At 33.9% G+C, this 19,844-nt stretch overlaps 1 protein-coding gene across 2 annotated transcripts in view; it reads left to right on the forward strand.

Annotated features, from left to right (window-relative positions):
* The first annotated feature begins 7,097 nt into the window (after positions 1 to 7,097).
* Positions 7,098 to 19,844, forward strand: part of LOC129952743 (SHC-transforming protein 2) — a 42,347-nt gene continuing 29,600 nt past the window's right edge. The window contains exon 1 of one of the 2 annotated variants that reach the window (XM_056065550.1): positions 7,098 to 7,277. The gene's annotated coding sequence lies outside the window, so the exon portion shown is untranslated. The remainder of the gene's footprint in view (positions 7,278 to 19,844) is intronic. The other variant, XM_056065549.1, reaches the window with a different exon arrangement.

A 19,844-nucleotide genomic window follows, 5' to 3' on the forward strand; every position in this document is an offset into this window, starting at 1 on the left:
AGTAACTAAAATATTCTTTAACTTACTTGATTCTTTTTTTAAACGTAAATACTTAAGCTCCAAGTAGAATAACACTCATTGTTTTCTACTGGTTTATAGTTTTTTTTTTTAATTAAGTGCACTTCTAGCTTTTCATTATTAAGGTTTTTGGTCTGAAAAGAAATAAATCATGTTATATATTAAGACAAAACAAAATAATTTACAAAAACTTACTTGTAGAATCTCAAATTGAATGTTTTGTTTTTGAAATCGAAATTGTGGATGTCATTTTTGACAAGACACTTTTTTCCACTACTCACATGTATTCACCGATACGGAATTTGAGGGAGTTCACCTGAAATATAATTTGAGGGAGTTAAAGGCAAGACGGGTACCGTTCGGTTCTCTTGGTAAGCATATTTCTCTAAGAGAGTAAAGAAGCTAAAGTAGCTCTCAACATAATTTGGCGATCTTTCTTCTTAAAAAAACATAGACTTAGGATCTAAATACCGAGTTTTCCAAGCAACCAATAGCACTTGCTTGTCTTACTTTATTCAAGTTCTTCGTCACACATTTTAGGCGGAGCAAAATCGCATCGTCACCTCCAAGTGGTGCCCGCTGGATAACCGTAAGGTGAACTAACGACGAGCGTTGGATCTATTGAATCCAAGAGCTGAGACACCTGAGCTACCTTCTCAGGAATTAGGAGCAAAAGATAAGATAATCGCTCTGAAGAACCAGTTCTGCAAGAAACCTAAATAGAAGAGGTAACTGAGCTATTTATGGAACTAAACAAAAGTTACAAAAATAAAAACAAATATGGCAATGAGTAAAACAAATAGATATAATACCCCAGGTGGCAATCCAGATAAACTGGTAAATCCACTCTCTTCGGAGATCGGTCCTATGGATTCTGGGGAGGACCAATTATTGCTTCTAGGAAATAGACGGAGTTCAAAAACACTAAGAACTCCACCAAAAATATCACCAAGGGTTACTCCATCGAAACCCCCAACGCAAAAATCAAATGACATAGAAGTCATTAACGAAAAAGGAACCATCCATGAAAAGATCGAAACAAAAGATCAGCAGTGTTTCACAAAAAACAACGAGATCCACCAAGTTGAATCCGAAAATTATTTCGATAAATGGCAAATAGAAATCTTAGCCAGAAAACAACTTGAAGCCCTTGTTGAAAGTCTTCAGCAACAAGTGAAGAGACTCGAAGAAAAAGTCAGCTTGCTCGATAAAAAGTCCGTGAAAGACAATATATCAAGTCAAAAGTCACCAGTAGTGAAAAGCCCACAAAAAACTGCTAATGAGTTTCATACTGATGAGGAAGAGCTCCTCCTTGAAACTGAAGGAAACCGAAATAAACGTAAGTCAAAGAAACGAAAAGCAGAGAGTAGCCCAGAGGCTGTTATAAAATGTCAGCAAACAGGTTCAAAATCAGATACTGCTACAAAAATGAGAGCATCCAATAAAGAAATAAGAGATTTACCCCAAAATAAGTCTCACGTTAAAGGTACCAGGCAAACTGCCCCACCCCCAATTATGATCTCCGGATTGGCAATGTTTGGCGAGCTAAAGAGCATAGTAGAAAAATGCACGAATAAGGCATGTAAATATACATCATACAATAAAGACAATTGGAAAGTCATTGTTGAAGACGCCGATGCGTATAGATCTGTCACTGAAGAATTGAACAAAAAGAAAATTCAGTGGCACTCGTACGAAAATAAAGCTACAAGATCGATAAAAGTAGTAGCAAGAGGCCTTCACTCTTCATGTGTTGCCAAAGAAATTGTCGAAGACCTTATACAAAAAGGCTTTCAAGCTCTCGATGCCAATAACCTTATTAAAAATGAGATAGTAAAAGACTCCACTGGGGTATCAACGACAAAAAAGAGATCTCTACCTTTATTTATGCTCACGTTTGAAAATAAAGAAAGTCTCGATAAGATTTACAGTATTAAATCAATTATGGGCATAGTTGTCAAAATTGAACCACTGCGAAAGTCGAAAAGTGTTCCACAATGTAAGCGCTGTCAAGCCTTTGGGCATACACAAAAATACTGCAATCACGAGTTCGCTTGTGTTAAATGTGAAGGCAGACATGCAACCAAAAACTGTCCCATGGGCAGAGAACAGAAAGCGAAATGTGTTAATTGTCAAGGCAATCATCCTGCAAGTTACAGAGGATGTCCAGTAGCAAAAAAGTTCCAAGACACAAAAAGAAAAAACAAAACTGGGAACAAGTTTAGAAACTCAACCAACACAAAACCAGTAGTTGAAAGCAAAAAAGTAACGGTCGATAACATTACTAAAAATCAACCGGGAAAAGCAATTGCACTAAGCAAAAGTGATGAAAATAAATCCTATTCCCAGATTGTAAAAAATGTGCGGAAGAATGAGGAAACTTCTATAAAAGAAATGCTGGAACTCATCCTGAAAAGGATTGACCAACAAGATTTAAACATAAAACAGCTAAGCGAAGAAGTCGCTCTTAAAAAACAATGATGGACAGAACACTCAAAATCGCAACATGGAATGCAAACGGTCTCTTACAGCATGTATCAGAACTAAACATCTTTCTAGACATAGAGCATATAGACATTTGTTTGGTGTCCGAAACCCACCTCGCTATTGAACAAAATCTTGATAATAAATTACCAAACTATACATGTTATCACGCTCCGCACCCAGCTGACAAAGCTAGGGGAGGATCAGCAATACTTATAAAAAAGTGCCTAACACACTTTGAAGAACCAAAGTTTACTAAAGAAAACATGCAAGTAACAACAATTAGTATTGGTATAAAAAAGAAAGAATTCAAAATAGCAGCTATATACTGCCCTCCGAGGCGCTCTCCAACTGAAGAAGACTATGCAGAACTCCTACATTTGTTAGGACATAACTTCCTTGTTGGTGGCGACTTCAATGCTAAACACACCCAATGGGGATCTAGGCTCATAACAACAAAAGGTAAACGGCTATACCAAGCAGGCCGAAAATACAACTGCGAATTTTATTCTTCTGGTTCGCCAACATATTGGCCATCTGATACTAACAAAATACCAGACCTTATAGACTTTTTCGTAGTTAAAGGTATTAAACGAAATCATATAAGTGTCGAAGGTAATTACGATTTATCATCAGATCATACTCCAGTAATTTTATCACTGAGCGAAACAGAAATAATAGAAAAAAGTAATCCCAAGCTCGTGAATAACAGAACAAACTGGAACGAATTCAGAGACAAACTTGAAAATTTTATAAACCTAAGATCCCCTATGCAAACAATTGAACAAATTGATCATGAAGTAGAACAATTTATTGCTGATGTGCAGCAGGCTGCAGAAGAAAGTACTCCAACTATTTCGAATGCGAGAGAAAAAGAAATAAAATATCCTATCGAAATAAAGGAGTTGATATTGGAAAAAAGAAGAGCTAGAAGAAAATGGCAATCCACGAGATTCCCAGATGATAAGGTAGTTTTTAACCGTCTTAACAACGAATTAAAAAAAAGAATCTGTGAGTTTAAAAATGATTCACTAAGTAGATTCCTGAAAAGTCTGACGACGGATGCTTCTACAGAATACTCCTTATGGAAAGCAACTAAGCGTCTAAAAAGACCTCAGACACAAAACCCGCCGATAAAATCTCAAGATGGTAAATGGATCGGAAACCCGAAACAAAAGGCTGATCTCTTTGCTGAACATCTCGCGAATGTTTTCAAGCCATTCCCAGCAAGCACAGCTACAGATCCCTTACAGTTTGTTGACAGAAACGACGAATGTGAAATACCTTTTGTCACGCTCAAAGAAGTAAGAAGCATGTGTCAACATAAGCTGTCAAACAAAAAATCACCAGGGTACGATCTTATAACTGCTCAGGTTCTGAAAGAAATGCCTCTTATAGCCTTCAAGAAACTCCAATTTATAATAAACGCATGCCTTAAACTAAGATATGTGCCACATCATTGGAAAATTGCGGAAGTCATTGTTATACCTAAACAAGGTAAGCCACCAACAGAAGTTACATCTTACAGACCAATATCGCTTATACCAATCATGGCAAAAGTTTTTGAAAAACTGCTACTTAAAAGGCTTAACAAAATAATTGAAGAAAGAAGACTAATTCCAAGCCATCAGTTTGGATTTAGAAATAAACATTCCACGATAGACCAAGTGCATCGAATTACGGATGTTGTGGAAAAGGCACTTGAAGAAAAACAAGTATGCTCGTCTGTATTCTTAGATGTTGCTCAAGCTTTTGACAAGGTTTGGCACTTGGGACTTGAGTACAAACTGCATAGGGACTTCCCCAGGCAGTACTACGAAATACTGAAATCCTATATTACGAACCGACTCTTTAGAGTACGGTACGACCAAAATTACTCGGAACTTAAGAAAATTGAAGCCGGTGTACCACAAGGAAGTGTCCTAGGACCAACCCTGTATCTGTTATATACAAGGGATATTCCAGTGGACATCAACGCTATCATGGCCACCTTTGCTGATGATACTGCAATATTGGTGCCAGATAAATCCGTTACGAAGGCTACACAAAAATTGCAAAATGCAGTCGATAAAGTTAGTGATTGGACGCACAAATGGCGTATCAAATTAAACGAAACAAAATCGACGCATATAAACTTTACAAACAAAAACATAAACAATGTTCCAATTTTTATAAACAGTACAGAAGTACCTTACTCCAATACCGCCAAATACCTTGGAATGAATTTGGATGCAAAGCTTAAATGGAAAGAACACATCAAAAAGAAAAGAGAAGAACTAAACTTGAAGTACAGAAAAATGTACTGGTTAATAGGAAAGAACTCTGACCTATCTATCCAGAACAAACTAATTTTATATAAGCAAGTATTGAAACCCGTTTGGACATATGGCATCCAACTATGGGGCTGTACAAAGAAAACAAATGCTGAACCCATCCAAAAATTCCAAAGCAAGGTCCTTCGTGGAATAATAAATGCCCCTTGGTACATAAGAAATAGCGATCTACATCGTGACCTTCAAATTGAAATGGTTACAGAAGTGGTTAAGAAACACGCTGTATCACACAATAAGCGGCTGCAAAGTCATACTAACTCTGAAATGGAGACCGTATTAAATGTACGAGACAATGTTCGGAGATTAAGAAGAACCAAGCCTCATGAGCTGATGGGCTAAAAGCTACGGGAAAGTGTTATAACCTTAAACTTCCCCCAATGCGATTTTAAAAATTAAGAAATAAAAATCATTTGTCGATCTTTCATAGATTGGTCCTGATTCACCGGTGGTTTTAGTGCGGTAAGAGTCCCACACTACTCGGTACCGATTCTTACCGAGTGTCTTTTGAAGATTTCCATCGGATATAAAAAAAAAAAAAAAAAAAAAAAAAAAAAAACACATTTTTTCAAAAGATTATTTCGGTTGCCTAGTTCGCCTCCAACCTATGTTATTCATGTTGAATCTGGAATTGCGCCGATTTATGTTAAAAATTTTAAATTGCATGCAGATTTTTTACCAAGAGTGATGAGTAAGCCAAGTTCAAATCTTCATACATCTATCATGAAGGAACAGAAGCATCACCATTTAATGAATGGAATCCACTTGCGCGGTTGCATAATGTTTCTCTTGAATTGACTGAGTTTAACATAGATAATTGGCAAGATATCTTTTCGAATGTTATTGCAAAAGTTGATAAAAAATATAAATCTTCAACATCTAAATAGAGCATTATCATCGTCAACAAGAGAAATTTATAGAAATGTAAGCCACTCCTTAAATACTAATGCGACAAATTATTTCAATATTTTTCAAGTTGAAAAATTAAACCTTAATTATTTTCCGCATAGATCATATCTACTTTTCCTTTGCAATTATTTTAACAGAAATGAGCGTCGTGACGATATTTACCATTTCATAGCAATTTGCAAAGAGGAAATATACAATCTAGAGTCCCGACTTAATGGCTGAACCACAAACATGCTTCAGCTTCTGCTTCGTCTGCGTTACGTGGGGCCTGCTTCGGTGTTGCTTTGAATGACACTTCCAATATGACATTTCTAAAATGGCACTTCTGTCATTAGCACCTGTTATTTTTTCTCAAAATAAAACAAATATTAGTTTTGAAATCGAAAAAAAAAAATAATGTATCGCGGAAGTACCTTTTACAGCCTATAATAACCAATGGGAATCCCTCCAAAAGCAAATGTTTTTTGTTGGTTAACTTTTTTACATCTGTTTAGTTGTCAGACAAAGCAAATGTTCAGCAAATTTGAACTAGAGCTTCCGTTTGGAGCCACATTACGTAATATTACGTTCTTTTCCTTACGATTGTCAAATGAAACTTGAAGTCGAAGCTTAATGGCTAAATAACGGCTGAAATACATACACGCTTCAGTTTCGGCTTCCTCTGCGTTACGTTAGGCCTGCTTCGAGGTTGCTTTGAATGACATTTCTATTATTTCATCCCTCCAAAGAGCAAATATTTTGTTTGTTGACATTTTTGTACAGGTGATGAGCTGTCAGACAAAGCAAATGTTCAGATAATTGAACTAGAACTTCCGTTTGCAGTCACATTACGTTCTTTTCCTTACGATTGTCAAACGAAACGTGAGGTTGAAGCTTCAGTGTGATAGCATGCATTGAATTCCTATGGCTGAACTCGTAAACGTCAGGCGAAGAAGAAGCTGAAGCATGTTTGTGATTCAGCTAGAGCTTCCGTTTGGAGTCACATTAAGTTACATTACGTTCTTTTCCTTACGATTGTCAAACGAAACGTGAAGCCGAAGCTCCATTGTGATAGCCATAGCATGCATTGAATTCCTATGGTTGAACTCGTAAACGTCAGGCGACGCCGAAGCGTGCATGTGTTTCAGCCATAATTGTGATAGCATGCATTGAATTCCTATGGATGAACTAGTTTTTTTTCACCACTCACACTTATTCACAGATAGAAAGTTCACCTCAAAAGGAATTTGATTCTGTTTCAGGCAAGACGGGTACCGTTCGGGACTCCAGATAATTTATGGGTTACAAAAAGAACGACAAAAGTTGAATTCTTCGTTTTGCTAGGCTCTTTTCAACCCATTACAGATTTACAAAGAGTTGAAACGATCTTGAAGCTTGCTTAGTACGTCTTGTTTACAGAATAATGGTAACGGATACCAGAAACAATACAATAGTTATATTGAGACTAAAGATTAAATAATTTTCATAACTACTTAAAAGAATAACAAATAATTGATAGTTCAATAGTTTTTTCACAAACAACTAAGTTAAATTGAGGTAAATTAAAGTATCTAATTAATTTATGTCTTTCTTTGTAGTTTGGATTAACCTTGTCTATTTATCTTAGACAGCATACATACATAGGTGCACTAATGTGATATTTCGGATTTCGATTGCACTTAACTTAGAATTTGAATGAATTGACGGACTTTTGCATCAATGTTGTGATTTCTGACTAATGGAATACAAAAAATTTCACTTCAGTTCATAACTAAATTTGGTGTAATTAGGCTTATAGGCCTTGATATGGAATAGAAAATCTGTTAGCTTTATTTAGCACTAACTTTTTTTCAAGGATGATTTACATAGATGTAGGCTGAATATGTTCTGACTTTCTGACATCAAAACATATACATATATATATATAAATAATATCGCACGATATATTCGCTTTTATTTTAAGGGACTTTTTAGGTTGACTCCACCAAAGTCATGTTCATAAAAAAAAGGTAGATGGGCAACACCTTGTAGAAAAGCAGAACCTAGTGGCTTACAACTCTCAACCATTCCTGTGTGTTATTAATGTCAAGGATGAAAGGAACCTATAGCACTTAATGACAAAAATGTCTTTGAGAGAATTTTTCAATTCATTGCGAGAGACCATGCACTGGCATGGATTAAACCAAAGATCTCTGGCATGACAGTACCACACACTAATCACATAATGCTTGTTAATAACAATTTAATATTTCTTCATGAAATTGATGAAACTTATTTTGTACCTTCTATTAATTTGCCTACATTTCGAATTTCTACGTATTGACTTTCATACAACTATGGCAAGAATGAAGCTCTCACTACACAACCTTATCCTTTTGTTTCCTATCTATCGTTAAAGACTCATATATGTTTATATTGTACTTATGACTCGCCGCTGATTGTAGATTGACGCTTTATAAAAATATTCTGAAGTGTAACAAAATTCACAATGATGTACGCTCCCTAATAAATCGTCAAGAAGTGCGTCATTTAAGATTCGTTGTATAATTCTTAGTCGTCTGCTTGCCTTAATCAACGGTCTTGGTAAAATGATAAAGAATTTTACTGCTGTTTTTTCACGAACTATTTAGGTTTTTTTCAGTGATACATTTTTTCTTTTGTTGCTTCTGATGTTTGATTGCAGAAAATTATATGAAGTTAACAAGTGGCCCCTTTCAAAAAATTATTAAAAAATTATAAAAACAACTTAACATAAAATATTTGAGAGAAAATCTCTTAAGCATACAACCTTGCTAATTAACTTTCTTATCATATTTTTGCAATTTGAATTTACAATACTACCGCAAGAACTGTCTTCCATTTCAGTAAATCTGGTACATGCACCTACATTCCAAACTAGCTGAGGTATTAATATAAAAAATGGGTATTTGTAGCTTTTAAGCTACTAAGTGAAGGTTATTATAGATGACGTGTTGCTTGTCTAAATGTTTGCTATGTTATGTATTTGTATGTTTATTTTTAAATAAAAACGGTTATAGGTAGTTTTCTTAAAAATTTTTACAATTTATTAAAACTTTTATGTTACAAACATTTTTTTTTATTTTTTAAATATAAATGAAATAAAATTAGCGACGCGTTTCAGAACTCATGTTCCATCATCGGGCTACTGTTTACTCAGTTAGATTTTAAAGTTGTCCCTGTAATCGTATATACAAACAAATTCGTGCTACACAGTTGATTATTTTCATTTTTAAATGTATTTCCAAAATATATACATAGTTTCCTCTTTTAAAAATTCTAAACAACATTTTTAATAAGGGTAAAACAATTAATTTGTAAATGTTTTTGTAATAACCTTCATGTATTTGTATGTTTATTTTTAAATAAAAACGATTATAGGTAGTTTTCTTAAAAAATTTTACAATTTATTAAAACTTTTATGTTACAAACAATTTTTTTATTTTTTAAATATAAATAAAATAAAATTAGCGAAGCGTTCAGAACTCATGTTCCATCATCGGGCTACTGTTTACTCAGTAAACATAAATAAATATTATTATTCTTTATTACAATATAAATAAATTACATTATAATACAAATTTACAATGCGCTAGCTACCATGACTTGCGGCTTGAAATATTTAATTATTAAAGTTTATAAAAAAAAGGAGTATAAGTATAATGTATGGGGCTGCCGGAGATCTGGTGATTGGTTTTTAACATTTCCGATAGCATTCAAAGTGAAAAGGCTGTCTGATCATATTACTACGTTTTTAGTTTTAGTAAATGCAAATTCTGTAGCTTTTAATATAGCATGCGCTTCTGAAGAGAATACTGAAAAGTAATTTGGAAGTCTGATAGCGTATAAAACGTCTTCTGTCTCAGATAAAATTGCAACTCCTGTACCATTTTCGGATTTGGAACCATCTGTGTACAAAATATTACATGCGTTTTTTCTATATTCTTGTATTTTTCCATTTTTTTGAATAATAATTTTTGTGAATAAGTTTCCTTGTTTGTGGAATCCTTTTTGAAAGTTAAGAGTTTGCTGTCTTTTGTATTTGTTGGTATCTGCCATGAAGGGTTGTTGCTTAGAGTCACTTTATTAATTGTTGGCCGAATACCGATGTTTTTTAGCAGTTTCAAGGGCGATATATAAGGTGGATGGGTGTTAAGGTGTCTTTTTTCGCAGTAAAATTTTGTTAACGTCTTCGACAATCGGTGATTTGAAAGACTCGCAAATTTTTGGTGTGATTCAAACAGTTAGAAAGTCTCGGCGATGTTCGATGGACGGAAGGCCAGATTCAGTGAGGATATTTTTTATTGGTGAAGTAGCAAAGGCTTTTAAGCTGCTTCTGATTACTGAGTGGTACGAAGGTTTAATGATTTGTAGTGTAGATTTTGGGCGTTTTCCATAGATAGTCAATCCGTAGTCAATCTTTTATAATATGATGTTTCTTGTAATTTGGATAAGTGAGTTGGGATGAACAAAGCTATCTTATTATATTTAATCTGGTAGTTAGCTTTTTTTTAAGTATTTCACAATGATTCCTAAAATTATAATTTTTATCAAAAATTGTACCTAAAATATTTAAAATGATTAAATTTGGAATTTCGTAATTTACAAAATGAATGTTTAAAGTGTTACAGTTTCTTTTTTTACAGATAAGTAGGTGTTTACTCTTAGTAGGTGAGATAATGGACCCTGAAAGGGAGCACTACTCATTTAGGTCTAAAATTATATTTTCAAAAAGTTGCTTAGTGCGATTTATTTCGTTACATTTTGATAGAAGGATTAAATCATCAGCGTATAAGATGTGGTTTACTTTATTATATTTTAATATAATTTCGCTGATATCGTTATAAGCTATAATGAACAGAGTCACCGAAGGGGGTGAGCCTTGGGGGATATCGTTTGCTAAGTTATATACAGTGGAGTAATGATTATTCGATTTGATTCTAAATTTTCTGTTACATAAAAATGATTTTATATATGAGATCATTTTGGGACGGATCTTCCAATGCATACGTTTATTTATGATAATATGGTTGCCGATCCTGTCAAATGCCTTTTCAAAGTCAAATGACAAGACAGACACATGATTTTTGCGTGAAAGAGCTGAACTAATGTATTCGTCTAAGTGAAGTAGGGAGTCCATAGTGCTACGTCCGTGTTTGGGCAAATGTAGTTGTTCTTTTCTATATACCAAAGTAGACGTTTAGATATAATTTTTTCTAAGAGCTTGCTAGTACATAACAGCAAGGAAATTGGCCTGTATCCCGAGGGATCCGTCAAATTTTTTGTCGGTTTGGGGATAGGAATCACACTTGCGACTTTCCATACCTGTGGTATTATATCTTATTCAAAAATATTGTATAAGTTTAAGATTCTTTGTTTAAGTAGAAGTGGGGTATTTTTCAGCATCGGGTATGAAATCCGCTCGAATGCTGGAGTTTTGCCTTTAAGAGAATTTAGGCAGCTTTCTAATTCTAAAAAGCTGATTTCTTTTTCGATATACTTTGCTGATAAGCTTAGGTTTTCTGCTTGCGGTTCTCTGTTTGCTATGAGACGTTTGGGTCGAGAAAAGTCGAAGAGAAGTTAAAGTCATTAGCGTAATTAGACCAAGACTTACCAAAGTGTTCACATATATCTAATGGGTTGGTAAGTATACCAGCCTCAGTGATTAACGCATTTATTCTAAGAGGGGTGTGGTTTCCTGTAAGGGATTTTATGTCTGCCCACATTTTTTTACTTGTCGAGTTTGAGTTAATATTGGATGTGAATTTCTGGAAACTTAGTGTTTTTGCTATTTTTGCTTTTGCGAAAGAAGGCATTTGCTTTGCGGTAGTTCACGAAGTTAGTGTCGGAAGGATGTATTTTAAAATATTTAAAAAGAATCTGTTTATTATTCAGTAAAATAGAGAGTTCGGTGCTCCACCAGGGAGCTATCGATTTACGTGCAGTGTTTTTTGTTTGGGGTATAGATATGTTGGCCGCTGATCGCATTGTTTTTGTGATAAGAGCTGTTTCTTTATTTATATTTGAAGATAGTGTTTTTTTTAACTAATAAATGTACTTCTTTTTGATATAAATCTCAGTTTGCTCGGTCCGTTTGAAATTTATAATACGTTTTTTTAAAAGCAGACTTATGTATATCCTAGATCTAAATATGTCAGTATTGGAAGATGGTCGCTCCCATGTAGATCGTCGAAAATTTCCCATGATACATATGGTAATAATTGTGGAGATATAGCTGTCACGTCTACGTGTGTCAATGTTTTATGGGTCGAAAAGTGTTTTGGACTACCGTCATTTAATATAGCAAGGTTGGTGGTTGAGGGGAACTTTTCAAATTCATTATCTCAGGAATTATTAGTGAGAGAGCGTCATAAAGTGTTCCAGGAATTGATGTTCCCTGTCAATAACATTGGAGTTTGGATGTTGCTTATAATATTTATTAATTCTGTGGAAGTAAATGTTTGGGATGGGGGAATGTACATCGAGTGTAAGCATTCGCTTATCTAACGGGATTTAATTACAAAAATTACATAGATAAATTGAGGTAAAAAATGGTTTATTTTGAGCCTTAACATTCTACTAATAGATTGAAAAGGATTATTATATTAAATGACATGTAAAATATTTATATAACGTTTAAAATATTGTTCCTTTTTTTAAGACTGGAATACAAAAATTGGGTAAAACTCGAGTGTTCAGTGTTGTTCGGATAAAAGTCTACATGCATTTAAAATGTTCAACTTTTTTCTTCATTTAATAAATTACTTCCAAGAACAGAAATACAGCAATGTATCAAATTTTTCAGTTAATGTCACAGTTTAAAAGCCTAACTAATGCAATTGTTTTCTTTAATCACGAACATTTTAAAATGTCTTTAATTTAAATCAGATATAGCTTAACAGCTTTTAGTCCATCAAAAATTGTTTTGTTAAGGTATTCTCGCATGAAGTCATCAAGTATTGTTTTTGTTCGGTTTGAACCATATTCAACCAGATTATCATAAAAGCTGGGAAAAGGTTTGCCGAAGCAAGACTGATTTTTGTAATGTTGAGAGTTTTTTAATTTTTGTATGAATATAGTTTGTCATCGAACTACATAGCAAAGATATTATCTTTTTTTAAAGAACAATGAAATGGAATGTTATTGACAAAAAGCTAAGGAACCGTGGAAGAGAAAGAATACCTCATAGTTTCTACAAAAGACCAACAATTTATACTGCCTTTGAAAATTGCAGTATTTTTCGATGTAATTTTTGGACAGGTATAAATTTGGTCTGTTGAATATGGGCGTTGAATGCCTTCCTGTGTTGCTTGAACTATTTCCTTTCTTACTTGCGACATATAGGAACTATATGTCCTTCTAATACGAAATTAAAATAAAGCTATCCAAAGGAAAAAGCCATGAACGAACTAGTTGAATACACAAACAATTGTTTTCGTTAAGTATGCTTTCAAGTATTTTTCATTTCCGGGATTAAATGTCTTAGGATGAGTTGTGTCTTGGGATGAATCACAGGTTTTTTGACCAATCAAATGGCATTTATATGTTTGAAGACAAACTTATTTTACAGGTTTATTTTTAAATCTTTTATAGGTATTTTTTTAAACAGACTTTTTGCATACAGGAGCAAGTTCGTGCGATCCAGTCGTGCATTTTATTCTTTAGTTGGATGGGCTTTAAAACAACCGAAACTTACTTTGACCCTGGACTCATCACAAGAAAAATAACTAAAGCCAGTCTAGCGTCCCGGTGGTAGTGATGTGCGAGATAATTTTCTTGACCCTCCCTACCTGGTTGTCTTCCTGGCTAAGAACAACCCCACTACTTGGCTTCTTCTCCTAACCCTTTCTTCTTCATTCTCCCCCTCACTCTCTCAAAACTTGTACCATCCTTATGGTTTTAAACTTCATAAAAATTCCATTATATTCTTTTAAACATTTATACAAATGTTTTATTAATATATTACATATTATATGTTTTAATTTTATTTTACAATATGTTAAATACGAATACTTAATTGAAAGCGACAATTTAATTTAATTCTAACAAAAAATTTAATTTATTTTAACAAACAAAATTAATCGAATGTGGCAAACATACGCTATGATTAGTGTATGTTCGCCACATACGATTAATTTTGTTTGTTAAAATAAATTGACTTGATAGTCAACATCTATTTGATTCGATAAGAATCGTCTTCGATTTATTTAAAAATTTGGATCGTCGAAGTCTCTTGTACTTGCTAATTCTCTTTAAAATTACAACTCCCTTTTTGTTAAAACCCCCCTTTTACTTTGAAGTTATATCTTTTTTCTTTTTCTTCTTTAGGAACAATCCCGTTAAAAAACCTAATACTTGATATACTAAACAAAGTATTGAGACTTATATTTAAAATTTACTTTTGGTCATATGACCAACTGTTATTTTAGCTGCGATGCTACTCTTACACTTACTGTTTTAAAAAGAGTACACTTCCTAGCTAACCTGCGGACTACCCATTTTCATATTTTAGAGAATCCAGCAAAGCTCCTATCCCGTTGATGGTTGATGGACGGATTGATCTCTTCTTGTAAAGTGGAAATGTTGCGTCTTAAAAACTACTTAACTTTACCGCCTCCGTATCTACAACGATTATTTATTTATTAAAGTACGGTTTGTCCTATTTTCGTTGCATATTTTAAGGATGATCGGTTTCGGTTAGTTTGAATTTCGAATTCATTCTGGGCTGAGTAACAAGAGGGTAATTTTATATGCTCGAGATAGGACTTTACTCCTCAATTGCCTTCTAAGTCCAAAGAAGCAGCGATTTGCAAATGCTATTCTCCGTTTTACTTCAGCGATGTTATCGTTGTCTGAATTTATAGCGGTACATAGGCATTCTCAATCGTCATTCTGCACAAACGGATAAGTTTGACACTGATGCCAAAAATAAACATTTCTCTGTAGAGCTCTTTTATATAGATGCTGTCATTCCCGGCTTTAAAATTCATAAACGATGGCGGGTATCGATTTGAAGTTCCTGGATTTTTGCAAAGATCTGCCGTAGTGTGATAGATACCCCTGTAGTTGGCCCAATTTAGAGGGTCTGTATTTTTATGTATCGGGCAAACTATGCATAGATTCCACTCATCGGGCATGCTTTCTTCTGACAATATTGTGCAGATGAGTTGGTGCATGCTCCGTACCAAGTCATTGATCTGCGTCGTCATCGCCGTTATATAATTTGGAGAAGTTGTCTTTCCATATTCTTTACATAGACTGCGGTTCTGCTATGATGTTACCCTTATTGTCCTACATCACAGTCTTTTGGGGCAGTTAAGGGCTTCCGCTAATTTTTCGGCTGCACGTGGTCTGTTAAGGGACCTAACATTTCACGTACAGATCCGCAATTCGTTGTCTTTACTTCGTTTGCTTGGGTTCTCAACTATAAATCCGTCCGCATCAGAGGCTTGTTAGTGCTGCGCACCAAATGTATTTTTTACGTGGTCAGGAAGTCACCCCGACGGCCAACCCCCAACCTGGAGGGCCAGTTTCTTAGTATAACTCCAACGGGTGTTCACTAATTAGTTCAACCTTACTGGAACTGTAGACTCCACCGTTGATTCCGGCTCAAGAATTCGTCCGCTGCTGTGTGGATAAGGACAGGTGAGGAGAGTGGAAACACCTCTTCCCCCTTCCTTGTTTGCTGCTAACAACAACTTTCCACTAGGGTTAGAACAAAATCTCCAGTTGAAGTACTAGCCACCCGATGTTCAACGCGGGGATGTGAGAGTAGGAGTGGATAGACAGAGGTGGGTTTTGAATGCACATGTCTACCATTTGAACATCCCTGGAGTCCACATCAGTTTTATTTTATTCGGCTTCATTATTATCTTGTTCCTTATCGCGGCAATAAGATCTGAATCGTTGTTTGGATTTTTAACGAACTTAGTATCGTTGGAATTCATTATTGATTTGGTTGCTTGCACAATATCAAAGGCTTCTGCGGTAAAAAAAGAAGCATATTCCGGGAGGATGCCAATATTGAGGATTTGGCCATCTTTAAATGTGACTGCAAATGATGTATTATCTTTTGATTTGGATCCATCATTAGTTTTAAGTTCTGATGAAATACTTGAGAACAGTGATTGGTATACTGCATTGCTTGTATTTATTTTACTTTAGTGAGCGAGGCTCAATACAAATAATCGGCTTTTATATTCCATGGAGGATATGATAAAGTTGAGTTTTTTGGGGTTTTTGTTGGTATATCCATTTCCCGAGCTTTGTCGAGGATTGTTTTTAAAGCAGATAGAATACGTTTCTTGCACTTAAGGTTCATAGCTTGATAAATGTCTTTATCGATAATTGAATTTGTGGAGAAGACCAATTTTACAACTAAGTTCGAGATGGTTTTTTCGAAACGTTGCTCAACAGAGGGAAGACCTGCTTCCGCAAGAATATTTTTAAGTGGTGTTGTAGGAAAGGCGTTGATGCTCCTTCTAGCTGCTTGGTGGTAGCTTGGTTGTATTATTCTTAGAGTTGTTTTTAGGGAACTGCCATAAATGTAAATTCCATAATCGATTTGACTTAATAATAACATTTTGGTAATATATGTTAATGTGTACGTGGCTTTTATTACTAGATAAATAATTAATTATGTTGAGTCTCGCAACTAGGCTTTTTTTTAAATTTAAACAATGTTCTTTCCATCTATATTTATTATTAAATACTAATCCTAGGATATTAAGACTATTTACATTTTCAATTTGTACATTATTTATACTTAAGATAATTTTTTGACAATGGATTTTTCTACAGATATGTAGCATTTTACATTTTGTAATGAAAGTCTAGCACCTGAAGCAAACGAGCAATTAAGAATATCATTAACAAAATTATCAAAAAGATTCTTACATTTTTCTAAATCGTTACTTTTACTTAAAATATAAATGTCATCTGCATAAATACATGTAGAATGACTACTTATCATAAACATCCTAAGTTAAAACCAAACATTTGTACATGTACACTATAAGTATTCAAATAATATTTCCATTTCATTCCATTTCTTAAATTCATAATTTACGACTAACTAGACTATAAAAATAAAACTTAACGCAATAAGCGATTATTTAAAAAAGTATCATCAAGAAAAGTAAAAGTAAAGTAAAACGAAAAGTCAAGTGAAAGTCAAGTTAAACTCTCATATCTTTTTTATATTTTTTCTATAATTCCAATATCTAATTCTAATATCTAAATTAAATTTAAATTATAATTTTATTTTTAATATTAAAGTGAATTAAAACTACTTAAAATTAAACAAACGCTGTAGTATTTTAATTTATTCCCTTTCCCTTCCCCTACAATTGGTGTCAGAAGTGTTGCTGGACAAGTGCAGCGATACGTGTTCTAATTGTCTTTAAACTATAAAATTATGTTACAATTACTTATAGTGTTAAAGTCTTAATAAAGAAAAGAAAAGAGAAAAAAAAGAATCATGCAAAGTTATTAAAATACTTACTGAAAACGAAAAGCTATTAGTGACAAAGTGATAAGATAGAAAAGAATAAAAGCTAAGAATTAAATTAAAAAATAAAATCTGAAAGTTCAAAATAATAAGTGCATTTAAAGAATTATAATTGTGCGATACATATACATTAGTACATAGAAAAAAAAGCAAATAATTTAACGCGGTCAGTTAGTGCATAAAAAAGCAAAGAAAAAAAAGAGAGCAAAATATTAGAGACAAAAACCATCATATATATTGTTAATGAAGTGTCCATACAAAATTGGTGAGATCGTTTCATATTTTCTTTTCTCTTAAATTACAAAGTTATTTAATTTATTACACTCCACAAGATCGATTTGCTCGTAAAGCGCTGAGTCAGGCTTAAGTTGAGTGCAATTCATTTTTACGATCTTGTATCATATGCTTAAGCTTAGCTATCGCATGTTCCGAATACTTAACATTTGGCGGATAAGATAAGAGCTTTTTTATCTCATGTAATTTTATGCTTTTTGTTGTATTTTCTCTTTGAATAAAAATCAAAACAAAGTTAAGAAAAGAACTTTCAAGACAAACCATTTTTTTTTGCTATGATTTTAAGATTGTTATGATGGGGAGAAGGGTTTAAATGTCCGAATGGAAGATTTAAATAAATTAACAAGAAAACAATTACAAACAATTTTAAAAGAAAAAAAAAACTATCATATCGATATAATTTAAAAACAGAATTAGTAGAAAGATTATTGAATGCTATTTGCAGGAAAGTCAGTCAGTAATTTTATTAATTAATAAAAAGGAAACGGAAAAAGATAATAATAATAATTGTGTGGAAGCTGAGAGTGATAAAGAGAAATTAAACGAAAAACTAAGAGAGATGTCCGAAACCAATCATTTTGTTTTTAGGGATGTAGAAGAATCTTTAGATAAATTTTCTGGTGAATCTGGGAAAAACGTAGTTGTGTGGTTGAAAGATTTTGAAGAGTTAGCTACAGTGTGTAAATGGAATCCCATACAAAAATATTTGTACACTAGGCGTTTACTAAAAGGAGCTGCCAAACTGGCAATTGATGCGAAAAGTGGTATTTGCAGTTGGGATGATTTAAAGCAGTTTCTACTGGACGAGTTTAATAATGTGCCCTCTTGTATAAGTATTCACAATGAGCTTCAGTCTAGGAAGAAAAAGTTTGATGAATCTTTCTTAGAATACATGTATTCAATGAAGCAAATTGCTATGAAGGGAAACTTTGATGACGCATCCTTAATAGCCTATGTTATTCAAGGTATTTCAGATAGCCTTGTGAATAAAACAGTGTTGTATGAAGCTACTACTCTAGCTAAAAAGGAAGTTTTTGGTTTATGAAACGATTAAAGGTCATCAGAAAGCTAGTACGAGCAATTATAGAAACCAAACCCAAAACAATTCACAAAATGCTAAGGCAAATTTTTCAGGCACCTCTAAAAATTTCGTGGCTCAAAAACGATGTACTAACTGTGGTTCCCTCTCTCATGCACAAGATGTGTGCCCAAACAAGAGCAAAGGAGCAAGGTGTTTTGGATGTAGTGAATGTGGTCACATATCTACAAAGTGTCCAAATAAAAAAGCAAAGAATACAAACCAAAATGTAAAAAGAATTAACAGACTCGACTGTTGTGTGAAACTTACGTTGGCTGGAGAGGTGTACGATGTGTTGGTGGATACGGGAGCGGATGTATCTTTAATAAAAGAGAGCGTTTGGAGAAGGGCTGGTGCTGCTGTTGTTGATGGGGTTGGAGAAATTTTGACGGGATCTGGGGATGGTAATGCAAACCGAACTCATGGATCTTGTTTAATGGATGTTTCAATCGAAGATGATTGTTATTCCGTTAGATTCCATATCGTTCCTAATGAATGGATGTGTGACTGTATGATTTTGGGAAAGAACTTCTTAAGCGTTTCGAAAGCTAGTATTGAGAATGGCTATATTAGTGTAACCAAATTTCCAGAAGCGGTTAGATTAAAAGAAAACAATATTTCGGAAATGAAAGTAGATGAATTGTTAGAAAAGAGTGATTTAAATTCAATCGTAGATACAAAATTAACTCATGTATCCGATCCACAAATTCAAAACGAGATTAAAGATTTAGTATGTAATTACGCGCCAAGAAAACCAGAAAAGTGTTAAGTAGAAATGTGAATTGTGTTGTCCGATGAACGACCAGTGTATCAGAAGCCGAGAAGATTAGCTCCACAAGAAAAGGAAGATCTAAAAAACAAATAGATTCATGGCTAGGAGAAGGTATAATTCGACACAGTTATTCTGATTATTCTAGTCCGATTGTTTTAGTGAAGAAAAAAGATGGCACTAATAAAATATGCGTTGATTATCGACTATTAAATGCGAAGATAATAAAAGATCGTCATCCACTTCCAAAATTTGAAGGATGCTTTATGCAAAGATCCAGTTTTGAAACTCTACAATCCAGAGTTAGAAACGGAGCTTCATACAGATGCGAGTAAGCTTGGATACGGAGGTGTCTTACTTCTTCAAAGGCACAATGATAATGAAATGCATCCTGTTCTTTTATATAAGTTACAAGTCGTCGAAATCTGAAAGCAATCTTACCAGCTATGAACAAGA

This window comes from Eupeodes corollae, chromosome 3 (assembly GCF_945859685.1).
Source record: "Eupeodes corollae chromosome 3, idEupCoro1.1, whole genome shotgun sequence".
Classification (NCBI taxonomy): domain Eukaryota; kingdom Metazoa; phylum Arthropoda; class Insecta; order Diptera; family Syrphidae; genus Eupeodes; species Eupeodes corollae.